Source organism: Argiope bruennichi, chromosome 4 (genome assembly GCF_947563725.1).
Source record: "Argiope bruennichi chromosome 4, qqArgBrue1.1, whole genome shotgun sequence".
NCBI classification, from domain to species: domain Eukaryota; kingdom Metazoa; phylum Arthropoda; class Arachnida; order Araneae; family Araneidae; genus Argiope; species Argiope bruennichi.
This window is the reverse complement of record NC_079154.1, coordinates 47,995,321-48,012,034: the sequence shown is the minus strand read 5'-3', so window position 1 is coordinate 48,012,034 and position 16,714 is coordinate 47,995,321. Positions and strand designations below refer to the sequence as shown.

Below are 16,714 nucleotides of genomic sequence, written 5' to 3'. Positions count from 1 at the left end.
ATTTTTGTCTTTTAAATTTGTTTATTTACTTATTATTTTACAATTAAGTCAACAGCATTTTTTTAGTTAGCCTTCTGCTACCCCTCTCAGCCCAGGGGTCTTATAAAGTTAAATAGTTTGAAATCCTCCATTTTTTTTTGTAGTGTATTAATTAGAATTATATATGCTGTTTAGAATTTTCTCGAAAACCAGATACATTGCAAAATTTGATATTCAATGATGGTTTTAAAATCTGTATAATAAGTTTTGTTCCTCATAATTAATTTTTTCCTCATAATTCCTCATAATTAAGTCTTGTATAATAAGTTTTATTCCTCATAATTATTTTTTTACTTTCTCGTATACGAAATATATAGGAAGTATTGTAATGATCAAAACATCAAATTCATTACTCGAACATTTCATCAAAACATTTGAACTCGAGATTTTGATTAATTTCCAATTTTCAGATCTCCCTGTTCCTGAAAAATACATTTTTGGCATTATATCCGTTTATGAACACGATAATTCAAAAGCGCTTTGAGTATATAAAATTACATCCAAATTCGTAGATTTTTATCAAATTTTGAATAAAGTTCATTTACAGGAAGTCTATGTCTGGATTTTTGAGTGCACATGAGCTCGGTAATTACAAAACTCAGAGAGATATGTAAATAGAATTTGGTATACAGGTTTAGCCCCTAAGATATAGATACTTATGAAACTTTGAATAAAATCTGCCGTTTTATTGATTGCCTGTTCGCTTGAGCTTTTGCATGCTTATTAACTCTATGAAATATGATATGTTATTTTGTGATCATAGCTGTATTTTTGTCCTGAATTTCAGTGTCAATCGACGACAAATAGGCGTACAGAATACATATTATCGGAATAGATTCAGTAAAAATACTGGATTGTTCACCAATGCAGTGTAGGGCATTCGGTTCTTTATTCTAAAGCCCAAAATTGTAACAGATTAGAAGTTAAGTATTGAAAAAAATGCGAGAAAACTTAGGGGGAACCCCTCTCAATAATTTACAATATTTTATCTAAGTCCTTTTTCAGTTTTGATGCATATAAAACTCTAATAAGAAATGCTAATTTGCAAAGCAATCAATGATCTTATATAGGTGAGGGGCCGGCGTCCTGGCATAGGGGTAGCGCGTCTTCCCTGTGACCTGGGCGTCCTGTGTTCGAGTCTCGCTTCGGGCATGGTTGTTCTTCTTCTGTACATTCAATGAGATGTGTAAACGTGCCCCCCTGTAAAAAACGGCTGTGCACGAGATTGTGATGCGTGAGTAGCTAAGACGTACTTTGGCCCTAGTTGGCGCTACTAAAACAAGAGACGCTCCCCTGGCTTAAAATAGCTGACTGCATCAGTCAGCTTGTCCATGGCAAGTGCTATTATAAACAACAGAAATATAGGTGAGGAATAAATAAATTTAAAAAAAAACATTTTAGGTCATAAGAATTTGTTTAATTTTACTAATTATCATAATCAGGGCAAGCAATGGACGAGTTTGTTGATCACAAACATTTTCCCGAATCATAAAATTAAATTGCACACAGAAACCGTCTTTACACATTAATTTTCACGCGATACTATGAATTTGTCATCAACTGCTACTAATCCAAATCCGCTTAGATAAGAATTTGGAAAATGGAAAGGGATAGAAGTAAATAGAATTAAAATTGCGTTTTAGTATTTATGAAAAGGGCATTCTAGGAAATCTATATAGTGAGTTTCCCTATTGAGACGTGACACACAATTTGGGAATCAATGTTCTATTATGCAATACAAGATCTTTCCCATTTTGAAAATATATTGAGGTGTTGACTCAACTAAGAGACCAAGAAACACTTGAGATTTCTATGGATTCAACATATTATTTACCTTCGAATTATAAAATTTAAATGTTACTTTTTCAGATTATAAGTTTGAAAATATGGTAATACAATACCACAAAATTCGTAGGATTTTTTTTTCTCGTGTGATTATTTTAAGCCAAATTTTGTGCAGTAGCTTCTGAGGGTAAAGACCCCTAAGCACCCGAGGGCAGAAGCCTGACTTCTAGCTCAAATGAAGATGACACTCACACACACACACTAGCTTGCACAACCTCTTTTTACATGGGGGCTCATTCACGCACCTTACAGAGAGAACACAAGGTAGGGAACAAACATTCCCGAACCAGGACTCGAACCCAGAACGCCTAGATCACGGGTAAGACGCGCTACCCTTAGGCCAGGACGCCGGTATTCGTAGGATTAAGTTAATCATAAATTTACACTTGTTGATAACACTAAGATAACTAGGAATGTATTCAAAATTCTTTTTGATTGACCGTAAGCTTTAGACTGGTTTTGAGATGTGGATTACTGACTAATCCTCGTAATCTGTAATGAAAATAAACTTTGTAAATTTAAATCTCCTTATCAATTTTACTGGCTTAAAATTCTTATCAAACAACTTTTACAAAGATCCTTTAGCTTGTAGGCAGTAATTCTGAAAAAGGATGTGACTTCAGAGCATTTGGATTCATAATTTGGTAACTCTTTCATTTAGGTAAACAAAGGGACTAATTAATCACTGTTACTGTGACAATTAAAGCAGAAGTATACATGATCAATATTTAACTTTTATTTGGGATTTTCTACTTAACAAACTTTCTCAAGCCGGAAGCATAGTTTATAATTCATTATATACCTCGTAATTTTCAATGACGAAGATGACCTGCCCAGACTTCCCCAGTAATACTTCAGTTAGGTTGAGATCTCACAGATCCACCATGTATATGGTCTATTGCAAATTCTGGCCTCGGAGTCAAACATGATGATGTGATTGGAAGTTTGAAATTAAGAAAGAAGATTATTAATCTTATTTCTTCTTGCAATCACTGTTAAAAACAATGATGTTCTTTCCAAAGTAGTCCTGATATAGGTTTGAATAGATGTTTTGGTTTCGTTTGGTTATATCGTCTCGTTTTAAAGCAACACTAAGGCTGTTTTGGGATAGAGCTTTAGAATCGAGGTCAGATGGCCAGGACAACGCCTGAGCTGGCACCCCCTCTCCAAACTTCCACACATTTACTTTAATTTGAATGCCAATCTAATGAAAGTAAGTTGCTAGACTGGGAATTCCCCTGTTTCTTTAACTAGTTTTGTATTGAATTGGAGGGTAATGGAAGGGGTGGGGTAATTCCTTATCATAAATATCTGCAAATTTCCTATTTTATTGCATACGAAATATAAAAATTCGTAAAGCAAAAACTTTTGGTATATAGCCTGGACACTCCTTTTTTATTTTCCCGCATGCAGAGTGAAAGTATTGTAATCGTCAGGGAGATTTCATTAAATTCGTTAGGGAGATTTTGTCTAATCTCCATGTTTTAGGCCATCTTGCATCCAAAAAAAGACATTTTTGGAATTATTTTTGTATGGCTCTCTATCAGTCTGTGGATACGATAACTCATAAACACTTTGAGCTAGACAAATAAAATTTGGTATATAGATTTTACATCATAATTGAAGGCTTCTATAAAAATTTAAAAAAAAAGTCTATTCAGAGATAGTCTATCTGTCTGGTTGTTTAATTACAAGTGAACACGATAATTACAAAGCATAAAAACTAAATAAATGAAATTCGTCAAACAAATTTAGCATCTAAAATGTAGCTCGATATCAAATTTGGAACCAAATCCTTCAAAGAGTGGATCGATCCTTTGTCGTTCTGAACTTTAATGCTTGCATATCGTGCATGCAAATGCAATAATTAAAAAAAGTAACTCCTTAGATAAATGAAACTTGGGTCGCACTTTTAGAATTTAAAGCATAGATTCTTATCAGATTTTGAACCAATTCGATCAAAAATTTGTACTTGATCACCAGTCAAACTGTACTTAAAACACATTAACTCAAAAACGCCATGACTTAAATAAGTAAACATCTAGTATGTAATCCTGTGATTATAATTGCATTACGTGTCCAGTTTTGGGCACAATCGGTCTATAAAAATTCGCCAAAAATCTATGTTCGATCTTCTGGAAATTGGGTACTAACTGCATGCCAGTAATTAATTAGTAAAAAAAAAAACCAATGTGCATTAACTTACTAGTATTTTAACCCTTAGGATGAATGATTTCATTGATTTTTTATTATTTCATAATTAATAATCTATTTCTGATTTGGAAGATATATATATATATATATATATATATATATATATATATATAATTATATATATATATACTTTTAGGGATATTGAAATATTTTAGTTACTTCTCAACTTTTGTGTTTGCAATTAATTGCTACTTTATACTAGAAGCAAAAACGAGGATAAGTAATGCCCAGGATAAAAAAAAATAATAATTTTTAATCACAGTGGTCTACAGTAACATAATTAAGGTTGATGACGCCAGGCATATGAAGTTATTATTTCTTCTCCTCATCATAATTAAATTTAAGCAGTGGAAAAAATGAAAGTAATTGTTTCCATGGACTAAGATTGAGGCCTTCTAAACCCCTTTAATACTTCACTCTTAAATATCTAAGTACAACTTTCAATACCGAAAAGTGCATAACAGCATTCGTGAGTCAGGGAGGAAATAAAGGAAATAAAGGAGGAAATTTTTTCTAAGATTATACTATAAGAATTGTTCTATGAAAAGACAAATCATTTCTTTATTTTAATTCACAATAGAGCAACAATACATAAGTACTATGAGTTCTATGGAAGCGTGTTGATAGAATGACTATCAATACCGGATGATAGCGAGTTTCAGACCTGATTCTTCCAGACTCGATATCAAAAGCTTGGTATGTTAGCGAGATTGAATACCTTTATGCTGATGTGATCAGATAGGTAAGAAATTGATATTCCTTACAACTTGACCACAATTTAAAATTATGCTTTCTTGTTCCTGGGTTGCAGTGAAAAAGTACCAGTTTTAGATTCGAGGCTTTTTCTTATTATAATCCTTTCACTATGTATGAAGATTTGCTGCAAACTGAATATACCGCACCGGATCTAATATCCTCAGGTTTATATTCCGCCATAATTTCAATAGTGAAGTGTTGTCTCAGGTAGTTTCTCATCATTAGGCTATGCTCCAAGGTGGAAACGTTTATCCTCAAAACAGCCTTCATACAGCTTCAAAATCGAACGTTAGTCCTGCAAATGTATTAATATTTTTATAAAAGTATCAGTTTTAGGTTCGAGGCTTTTTCTTGTAATAATCCTTTCACCATGTATGAAGATTTGCTGCAAACTGAATATACCGCACCAGATCTAATATCCTCAGGTTTATATTCCGCCATAATTTCAATAGTGAAGTGTTGTCTCAGGTAGTTTCTCATCATTAGGCTATGCTCCAAGGTGGAAACGTTTATCCTCAAAACAGCCTTCATACAGCTTCAAAATCGAACGTTAGTCCTGCAAATGTATTAATATTTTTATAAAAGTATCAGTTTTAGGTTCGAGGCTTTTTCTTGTAATAATCCTTTCACCATGTATGAAGATTTGCTGCAAACTGAATATACCGCACCAGATCTAATATCCTCAGGTTTATATTCCGCCATAATTTCAATAGTGAAGTGTTGTCTCAGGTAGTTTCTCATCATTAGGCTATGCTCCAAGGTGGAAACGTTTATCCTCAAAACAGCCTTCATACAGCTTCAAAATCGAACGTTAGTCCTGCAAATGTATTAATATTTTTATAAAAGTATCAGTTTTAGGTTCGAGGCTTTTTCTTGTAATAATCCTTTCACCATGTATGAAGATTTGCTGCATACTGAATATACCGCACCGGATCTAATATCCTCAGGTTTATATTCCGCCATAATTTCAATAGTGAAGTGTTGTCTCAGGTAGTTTCTCATCATAAGGCTATGTTCCAAGGTGAAACGTTTATCCTCAAAACAGCCTTCATACAGCTTCAAAATCGAACGTTAGTCCTGCAAATGTATTAATATTTTTATAAAAGTATCAGTTTTAGGTTCGAGGCTTTTTCTTGTAATAATCCTTTCACCATGTATGAAGATTTGCTGCATACTGAATATACCGCACCGGATCTAATATCCTCAGGTTTATATTCCGCCAAAATTTCAATAGTGAAGTGTTGTCTCAGGTAGTTTCTCATCATAAGGCTATGTTCCAAGGTGAAACGTTTATCCTCAAAACAGCCTTCATACAGCTTCAAAATCGAACGTTAGTCCTGCAAATGTATTAATATTTTTATAAAAGTATCAGTTTTAGGTTCGAGGCTTTTTCTTGTAATAATCCTTTCACCATGTATGAAGATTTGCTGCATACTGAATATACCGCACCGGATCTAATATCCTCAGGTTTATATTCCGCCATAATTTCAATAGTGAAGTGTTGTCTCAGGTAGTTTCTCATCATAAGGCTATGTTCCAAGGTGAAACGTTTATCCTCAAAACAGCCTTCATACAGCTTCAAAATCGAACGTTAGTCCTGCAAATGTATGAATATTTTTATAAAAGTATCAGTTTTAGGTTCGAGGCTTTTTCTTGTAATAATCCTTTCACCATGTATGAAGATTTGCTGCATACTGAATATACCGCACCGGATCTAATATCCTCAGGTTTATATTCCGCCATAATTTCAATAGTGAAGTGTTGTCTCAGGTAGTTTCTCATCATAAGGCTATGTTCCAAGGTGAAACGTTTATCCTCAAAACAGCCTTCATACAGCTTCAAAATCGAACGTTAGTCCTGCAAATGTATTAATATTTTTATAAAAGTATCAGTTTTAGGTTCGAGGCTTTTTCTTGTAATAATCCTTTCACCATGTATGAAGATTTGCTGCATACTGAATATACCGCACCGGATCTAATATCCTCAGGTTTATATTCCGCCATAATTTCAATAGTGAAGTGTTGTCTCAGGTAGTTTCTCATCATTAGGCTATGCTCCAAGGTGGAAACGTTTATCCTCAAAACAGCTTTCATACAGCTTCAAAATAGAACGTTAGTGATGCAAATGCAGAATTGAGGTTATTTTGATGGTTATTTAGATGCATAGTTTACGAACGTGTTGAAATGCCCCTGAAACTAAACGAATTGTATTTTATACGCAAGAGATAAGCTCACATATTCATGAGAACGAAACGATGCAATAGAATATAAGAAAAAATTCTGCGGAAATCGTAGGTTACATGGCTCTAGGTATAATCTATAAATCATATAAAATCAATGCAAAAAACCCAAGCATTAGTATCAAAACGTAAAATTAATCTTAATTTCCAGACTAAACCGCTAATCTAAAATCAAATCCGATGCAACGAAGAACAGAGGTTTTATTATCATTAGCAACTGAAAACAAAAGGGGAAAAAATGGACCATCAATATGAAATAAAAACTACTCCTATACTTGGAACTAATCAAAAGCTCATATTTATCTCACTATTACTCCAGCGGCTGTTTCGAAACCGAAACAAAAGATAAAATAATCACTAAAGAAATGTTATGCCAATCTCGGACAAAATAATCTAATATTTATCAGTTATCATTTTCTACCTCAGAGATATCAGAAATTACTCGATTCGCGTATTATCTGAACTCCTTGCGGCTGCATCAGTTACATTTTTGCTCCAGCTCCGAGGAGACCTTCGATGTTATTATTTAAACACTCATGCATTGGCGACGGTCAGCAAAGGGTGTTTAAAAATAAAATCTGCCACGTTCTAATCTCACAGCAGCAGAGACGGATCCAGAGTGGACTTTAGACCATTTCCTTACCCCCCGACATCACACAACCGGAAGTATTTCCGGCCGCCTATTCGAGCACCCATAAACACTGTAGCTTTCGTATTAGACACCCAATGTGTGTAGAAGCAGTCAGTGGTTTATATTTGGGAGAATGGCACAGTTAAAGATGCATGCGTTCTGATTAAGTCGAGAGCAGTGTTTTATTGTAGGATAGACAAAGTCTTTTGCAGGTTTAAGAGGCTGCTTCTAACTGGTGAGTTCTATTTTAATATTTGTGCAATCTAACTCGTGGAATTGCCCTATTGCTTTTGATGAATTCGGTGGGTTTTCTTATTGTTTACATAATGACTTCATCCCGCATGTGCTTTTAGGGTGTAAAGTTCACACTATGACGATTTGAAGGAAACGGTGGACATTTTTTTCCCTCGATTTGCTGCGTATAATTTTTGTTCCTAATTAAATTTTTGGCAAACGAATAGAAAAATTTTGAAATCTCATCGTTTTTTATTACTAGATTTATATATTGTTTTCTTTGATTTAAATTTAACTAAAAATAAGTGAATAAAAAAATATTATGCGAAATGCTCTTATCTTCCATCAGTTGTAGTATTTGAAGCCAAAATAATAAATTACATCGGAAATGCATTTATTTACAATGACCCTCATTTTGCGAATTTCATTTCGGTGCATTTTAGATAATGACGGAGGGTTAAACCGGGTCTATTCCGGCTAAACTAGGGCATCAGATTACTTTATGATACTAATTATGACATGAAAGTAATCTGGAATTTAACATTCAAAAGGATTACAATATGAATATAAAGATTCTTCAGTTGAGTCAGAATATTTTATATATAGTGAAAATAAAGACCGAAAATTCTTAAAGGCTTTTTAAAAATTAAATCAATGAAACCTTCTAATGTTCCTATCTAAATTCATTTTTTACTTACAAAATAAACGATATATTTCATTCGAACTCTGCACAAATCCGGGGCTAATTAGGAAATGTCCAAGCAAATCCGAATGTTCTGGTTACCTCATAATATAACTTTTAAGTAGAATTAGTTTATATATTTAAGTTGATTTGTAATAATTTTGAAAAAAAAGAAGTCTCTTTACATATGCAATGCATAATTTTTACTTCTGTCTAAGAATAGGATAAATGTATAAATATCTCTGGGTAATATTTGTGATTTGGACACGTAATTTGCTAAGCTATGTTTTAAATGAATTGAAAATGTTTTTTGGAAAATATATATTAAATCTTTCATTCACTTGAAGATGTTGTTACCTGTACTACTAGAAAAAATTCATTACATATCTGATTAATTTGCATAGTTTTGTTTGAGAAGAAAGAAAAGCTTTGCAATTTCATTTGATAGTATGAAATGTTTAAGATGCTAGTTATTGAAGTTCGACATATTTTTTCTTTAAAAGTTAATACCTTATCGGTTGATACTTTGACATTGAACTGATTTTCAAAAGCTTTTAAAAGAAGTGGGAATTTCTCGCATAATTTAGAATTACTTTAATTGTTATCATTTAGTGCAAATTTTCTTTGAATGTAAAGAATTAAGCATTTATAAATGATGTTTTAACATGTTAATTATACGAAAATTCTAAATATCACAATTCAAAAAAGTAATTAACAAATAACTGTTCTTTATAACATTCCCAACTTTCTTAAGATAGAAATATACTTTCTAAAATAGAAAATTTTTTCATGCCTCTATAAAAATGAGTTGTTTATCTTATTTATTTAATATATTTAATAAAAAATACGGTAAAATGCTTAATACTTAAATTTAAATAATAAAAGCTATATAAATGTTTGGTATTATATTTCACATTTAAAAAATGCATTTTTATTTATGATATAAGTAGTATTAATGTAAACTAATTTTATGTCTTTCGATAATTTAAAATATAAAATAATATAAATAAATTAAAATTATTTATTTAATTTAAATATTTTGCAACATCTATATATGTGGCAAATTCATTAATAATTTTGGTTTGATAAATTTTTTCTAAAATATATAGGTATTTCAATTATTTAGCATTGATTGCCTTGACGATAGTTTTAAACAATTCTTTCTCCATTTTTTAAAATCGAAGCCCTTGTTGCAAGCCCTAATCATCCTTATACTTTTAACATATTTTAAGTTACAATAAAATCTTTTTTTTTTTTTTTTTTTTGGTTCTTTGATTCAAAATTAAAATTAATTTGGGAAGTAAATTTTTACGACGTGTGCTGCTTTTTAAATCAGAAGCTCTCCACCTCACCCTTGGACTACAATACAATTCATTGGATAAGATGACCCTGTGTAGATAATGTGCTTTTAGAGGAATTTATTCATAAGTTATTATTGATTTTCAATTATAATAAATGCTTTATTATTTTCTAAAAAATTGACCATTGAAAATAATAGGAAGTTTAAATTCATTATGTTCGAAATTATTAACTTATTTGACACAGTAAGGCAAAATAAAGGTCCTTGAAAATTAAACCAAAAAACCCAGTATGTTCCTGATAATGCTGAAGGGGGGAGAAATTCATCTGGTACCATGGTTGAAATATTGTAATATTTTGGCGAATTCAGAGATTTAATGACTTCACATAGGTTTGGATCCTAATAACCTATTCAAAAAATTACTCCAAAGTCATAATTTTTTTGAAATTGGAAGGGCCGTTATCTACATATAAAAAAAGTTAGGAAGTATAGTTTTTCAAAAACTAATAACTTTAAAAATTACATCTAATCAAACTTTCTATATAATTGATATAAAATATTAATCTAGAAAAATAATTTAATTTGGGATATTTAATTTAAATTCGGAACATCTTTCAATTGAAAGAAGATTTTCGAAAAGCAGGTACGTTCCGTCTGATCTCTTCATTTTATCACACACTGTTCAAAAGGATATTGATTACTGTTTATCTTTCCCTCACCTAAAGAACAATGAGCCTTATTTTCATTTCCCTTGTTGCGGCATGGTGAGTCAGTTTTGTGGTCATTAGTTTGTAGGTTGTCCATATTCCAGTGAGTTGCTATTTTGTCGTGCTCGTCTCTGGATGCATAGTAAATCTGTTGAGAATCAAATACTTCTGTCTTGGCAAGATGTGATAATTTAAAGGACGGCTTAGAGGTTCAATCTTATTTGCTGATCTTGCTTCATGTAATAAGGTCCATCTTCAACAACCCTCATATAAATTTTGATAACGAGAGTTAATCCATGTGCATTCCCTCCTTTAGAATTTGTTTAAACTTCTAATTAGATGGCAGGCCGTATTTGAGATATTCTATTTCATTTCATGTTAAAACACGAAAGCCATCTAAGATGCTTAAACCCTAGTGATTTTTGTTTTTTAAATTAAGATACAATTTTAAATAGTAGATTGTGTAATCCGATATACGAATCGAAATGTTATATAAGAGGAAGCTAATTTAATTATTATTTTTTACTTTTTTAAATGTTTGTGCTTTGAATTATAAATAGGCAATTCAGAATAATTGCACTCCATTATAAATGTCTATAGTTATACAAATATTTATAGCTTTTTTTACCAAGAAACAATTTACCACTTACATTTACGTGCATAATAATTCCTTATACACGTAATACTTTTATTTACGTGTATAATAATTCCCTAAGTCATATGGATAATGTTCATGAGATAGTTCCATTTCACACCGTACATTTTGTAGCATGTTCTTAATCATTGATAAGTTCAATAGCCAAATGAATGCTCTCGTGTTGTCTAATTCAAATCTTTTGAATTAGTTTCATCTTCAGTTTTCAATTAGTTAGAATGATAACATTCTCATTTTGGCATGTCTAAGAAGCCCATTACTCTTGAGATATTTATTTTGTCAAGCGGTCTACGCAATCGAGACATACGCCAGCTAGCTGACAGAAATATGACCAGAAAATGGCATTGATACGATAGATCTCAGATACGCATCGGATCTTGAATATACACCAAGTACACGTATATATTGATTCGTTGGTAGAAGCAGATTTTGAACTTGGAATCCTCTAAGCCACAAGACGAGTTTACCACATACACAGTGATTGATACAGTGAGTAAAAAAGTTTCCGTACGGAAGACAAAATAAAAATGGACTAGCATGATTTCTAATCTTTGCTTTTTATCTTTTTAAACTATTTATATGTGATTAATATGAGTCTTTAAAAGGAAATTTCATAATTTTTCTTTTTAACAAAACGCAGCAAATCCTTTTTGCAATTTTTAAGATAAATGATGAAGTGCCATGCAAAAAAAAAAGTTTCCATACGCAATATTTAAATTCTTCCTGATGTGTTTAACAACTGACCTTCAGTAAATATTCGAAGTTTCTTGGTTTGTCAGAGTGAAGAACACAACATAGCAACAGTTGTTTAATTCCAGTTTGTTAAAGCTTCGAAATCCTTTCGAGAGTTAGTGATTCGGTTGCGAAAAGATGGAATATCTATGAAAAGAATTAGTGAAATCGCTAACAAATCAAAATTTACAGTGCGGTATATTATTTAAAGATACCATGTGCCGCAAACGTTTGAGGATAGAGAGTGATCCTGAAGACCTCCGAAGTTAAATCACTTGCATTATAGAAATATCAGGCGTAAGGTGTAAGATAATCCGCGGATTAGTGACCTTAACTGGCATATGATTTAATGGTTGATTGCAACATTAAAGTTACACATCAAATGGTAAGAAACATTAAAAAGCGGGCTGTAGTGGAAGTGTGGCCCAAATGAAGCCTTTTTAGAAGTCTCCGCAACAGAAAAGAGCGTCTCGAGTTTGCAAAAAAGCATGTAAATAAGCCTATATCTTTTTGAGAATCGGTCCTTTTTAGTAATGAATTAAAATTTAACTCTTTGCCTTCGAGAGGTGACTCATGATGGTGCATCATTTTGACGTTTTATTTTCCAGTTTTGATTGTTGAAAATACCTACAGAATGGTAAAAGGATGCAAATTAACTTTTCGAGAAAATTGAACTTGAAGAAATTACTGTATATTTTTATTTTTCGGAACTATAAACAAGCCCTTGTGAATAATTTTGCATCGAATTACTTTTTAGAGTGCAAAAGGATAATATCCATGGGTCAGGTGGTCGAATTATAGTCTGGAGGAAATCAAAGCAGTAGATGTTAACTAAGAATTTAAGTGGAACTGTGAAGCACGGTGGTGGCAGGATCATGATGTGGGTGTGTGTGAGTACTGCTGGTGTCGGACATTTTTGTTTTATAAAAAGGAAATAGAGATAGGTATATGTATCTTGACTTTCTAAAACAAAACGCTGACCAGTGCAGAAAAACTGTCTGCTGGTACTGACTTTTCAACAGGACAACGATCATAAGCACACAACCAAGATTTGGTAAGAGTGGTTTCCTCTGTTATGTTAAACAACAGCTTCAAAGCCCTCCCCAATCATCCGATTTAAACCCTGTTGAACATTTATGGGAAGAAATCAATCGTGAACTAAAAAAAATGACACAAAGAACAAGGTTGAACATAAAAGGGCCATTCCGGACATTTAAAAGCAATATTTCTCCAGGAACGAAAAAAAGTCTTATGGGGATTATGAGAGAAGTGACAAAGACCAAAGGAGAGTCTACTTATCATTAAATTAAAAAAGATCTTTCACGCATTATGTAAAAACTGTGCGGAAACTTTTTTATTCCTTATTAGTTGCATTTTTTTTTCTCCATATATTTTCCTTTATAATATTCATAAATAATAAATGAAATTGTGTTAAACCAGTTTTTTTCTTTACAAAGAATTTTGTGTCAAAATTAAACTTTCATTAACAGTCATAACATCATACAGAAATTATATCTTGATGATTATCCACTATAATCGTTAAGAAAGTTAGAGTTTGAACGAAAATGACTGTTTATATCCATTCAACATTGCATATTTTTTTCATTGTCTCGTTGTCTAACATTTATTTCCTTTATAGTATAATAATATATTATATATTTTAATATAATATTATTTTCCTTCATTAATTTCTTTCATTTCTTCATATATAATATTTATTTCCTTCAAAAACGAATTTCTAATTCAAATTTATGCCTTTAAAAATTTATTTTGATAATTAGGTGCTAGTTACGAGAAAACACTACTAGTTTAAAGGATTGGTTTCCCAAAACTTTCTCACATATCTGCTAATAATTACTCGTTCTTCTCTTAAATATATAAAAATTATGGAACATTGGAAAAAGTCGGGATCAACAAAATGCTCAAATTTTCAGTTTCAAAATCCTATTTTCAGGGTGGTTTGTACTTCGTAGTAATGTGAAGAAAATCAAATATACAATTTGGGCGTTTTATTATTCTTTTAATAAAAGAATATCTTTATGACAAATTTGATTTATATTTTATGTTGCTATTTGTATTATCGCTTTTATCTGCATGCGAATGTATAGACTGACATGCTATTAATTTACTGACATATTTGCTTCAAAATTTGATATAGATCTACACTTTAAGTGCTAAGAATGCGTATTAAATTTTATCCATCCTATTTTATTTACATTTTGAAATTACGTTATCAGATAAACCTCATCTGAATAAAATAGAAAATTGGATAAAAATTTACAAATTGTGTGTCAATACAACATGCCAGATTTCGATCATCTGGCTCGTAATATTCTGTAAATTTTGCTTTCACCTCTTCTGATAATCAGATAAATCTCGCCTGAATTTCATTCAAAATTTGGCAGAAATCTACAAATTTAATGCAAAAACCAAAAGTCAAATTTCATCCATCTAGCTTCATAATTTTTAAGTTATCGTGTTTACAGATAAATATAATTTCAAAAGCGTATTTTTAGCTGTGAAGAGGTCTCAAACATGAAGATCTCGAGTTTTTTTATAATGGACTCTACTAATTCTAATCGAGCTGATATATTAAATTCAATTTATAAATCAATGCCTTTATTTCGATTACAGATCGAGTGACAAAGTTGTCTGAACTTCGTTTAGCAGTTAGACATTGGGCGTGATGAGGAGAACTGAAAAGTTCCAGCCAATGGAAAATATCTTTTTACTTAATTATACACATATAAAGGCAAAGCTAGCCATTCACAACGGAAATTGATAGTATTTAAACGTTTACAATATGAAATTGCATTTTCTCACTATAAGATTAATTTTTGCTGTTTTCCACTAATAATAGGTGTGTGTGAGTTAACGCTCTTAGGAACAAATCGTTTGTGTTAATTACCAAATTTCGCACAGATATAATTTGAACGATGGAAATGTGCACCTCGGAAGCATTGTTTCGAAATTATAATTGATTAAAAATTAAGCTAAATTTTAGTATTCTTTTGAGATAAGTTCCGAAAATATTATTGTATAACACTTATTTTCACACCATCTTAAAATTTAAAAAAAAAATCTTGTTAATGATACGATTGTAATAATAATGCACATTGTTTTTTTCCCCTCCCGAATTTTGAAATTTTTTTTTAACATTTTGTGTTGAATTTTCAGCTATTGTTTGCATTGCTTTAAAATACAAAAAAAAAAAAAAAAAAAAATGATATATTTATTTAATTACGTGATTTCCCCATTTCCATTATTTAAGGAAAAGAATTCTATTTAATATCTATATGGGTTTACATGTCGAATAATAAAGTACCGCGAAAGTTAGTAGGTTTGTGGGCTGGAATTGCATTTTCAAACGCTATGAAATTATGGAACTTGACTCTGTTACGATATACACTATGTATTAATGTTTTAAGCTAAAACAATTTGATGCTTAAAAATATTTTCATGGAATAATCATGGATATTAATTTTAGACAGTCAGTATTTCCAGTGAAGATTTAGTTGAAAATAAACAGTTAGTATTTCCAGTGAACCAGCTGGTTGCTAAAGGCGACTAGTATATTCTAAATATATGCGTAATAAATTTTATGAAGAAAAATTCTTTGGTTGGTTGGTTGCGAGTTTTAGCTGCGCAAGAGCCATCCTTGGCTAAACTGCGCCAAACGTATGGTTAGAATATTGACGATCGTGGAATAGAAACAACGTTAAAATAATTGTATCAAAAGATTTTTTAAGAGTTACTTTAAAAGTTTGAATTCCACACGGTAAAAAGTTAAAAAAATGGTAAGAACTAGATATATCCGTAAAAACCAATGGCCCTTAAAAACTGAAAGATTTCCATGGGGCTTTACTCCCACCAAGTCCGACATTGTTAGTGATGAAGTTTTAAAAAAAATGAATACGCTGAGTATTAAATTATATTTACGCTGAAAATTATATTTACGTATATTATACTTATTATACGTAAATATTACGATTATATTATATTTACGCTGAAAAATTCTTTGGAAGACAAGTTTAAGCTAATATTAAATATTTTTATATGAAATAATTTTTTTTTGAAAAGTGAAGCAAAGCAACCTGGGACATTCTGCTATAATACAGAACAAATAATATCGGAGATGTCAGATGATTTTAATTTTTTCTAATCGGACTTAATATCTTATCTAAATTAATGCACTCTGTTTAATACAGCAAAATAATGCAAGAATTTTAACTATAATTAGAATTATATATCATTTACTGACACAATAGAACAAATACCTGCGCATAACAGCAGTTAAGAAACTGCACTGTTATCAAGCTAAGTCTCCGGATTGATTGTCTTTCGACTGGATGGCTCCTAGTGTTAGTCGTCGACTGGTTAAGCAAATATTGCTTCAGACGGTCTTGAAAACAACGCTTTGTGTTCGTGAGTCATTTGAATGGGCACAAAAGGGTAAAGCATTAGTATTTCGGCCTGTTCGTTTGCTTTGCGAATTTTCTAAAAGAATGCCGGCTTTCTTGAAAACTCGCACATTCCGGTGCACAGCAAACAAATCCTTCCCAGAATTCTCTAAATCAGTGTAACCATTTTGTGAAGAAAATCGAGTGTATGTTTCTATTTTTAAAAAATAAGGAATAATGCTCTATCTTGAAAATTTATTGACTTTTATTTATTTTTTAA

The 16,714-nt window shown here is 31.4% G+C and overlaps 1 protein-coding gene across 1 annotated transcript in view; it reads left to right on the top strand.

Annotated features, from left to right (window-relative positions):
* The first annotated feature begins 7,591 nt into the window (after positions 1-7,591).
* LOC129966497 (mucin-2-like) overlaps positions 7,592-16,714 on the top strand; it is a 56,662-nt gene continuing 47,539 nt past the window's right edge. The window contains exon 1 of the mRNA XM_056080925.1: positions 7,592-7,959. The gene's annotated coding sequence lies outside the window, so the exon portion shown is untranslated. The remainder of the gene's footprint in view (positions 7,960-16,714) is intronic.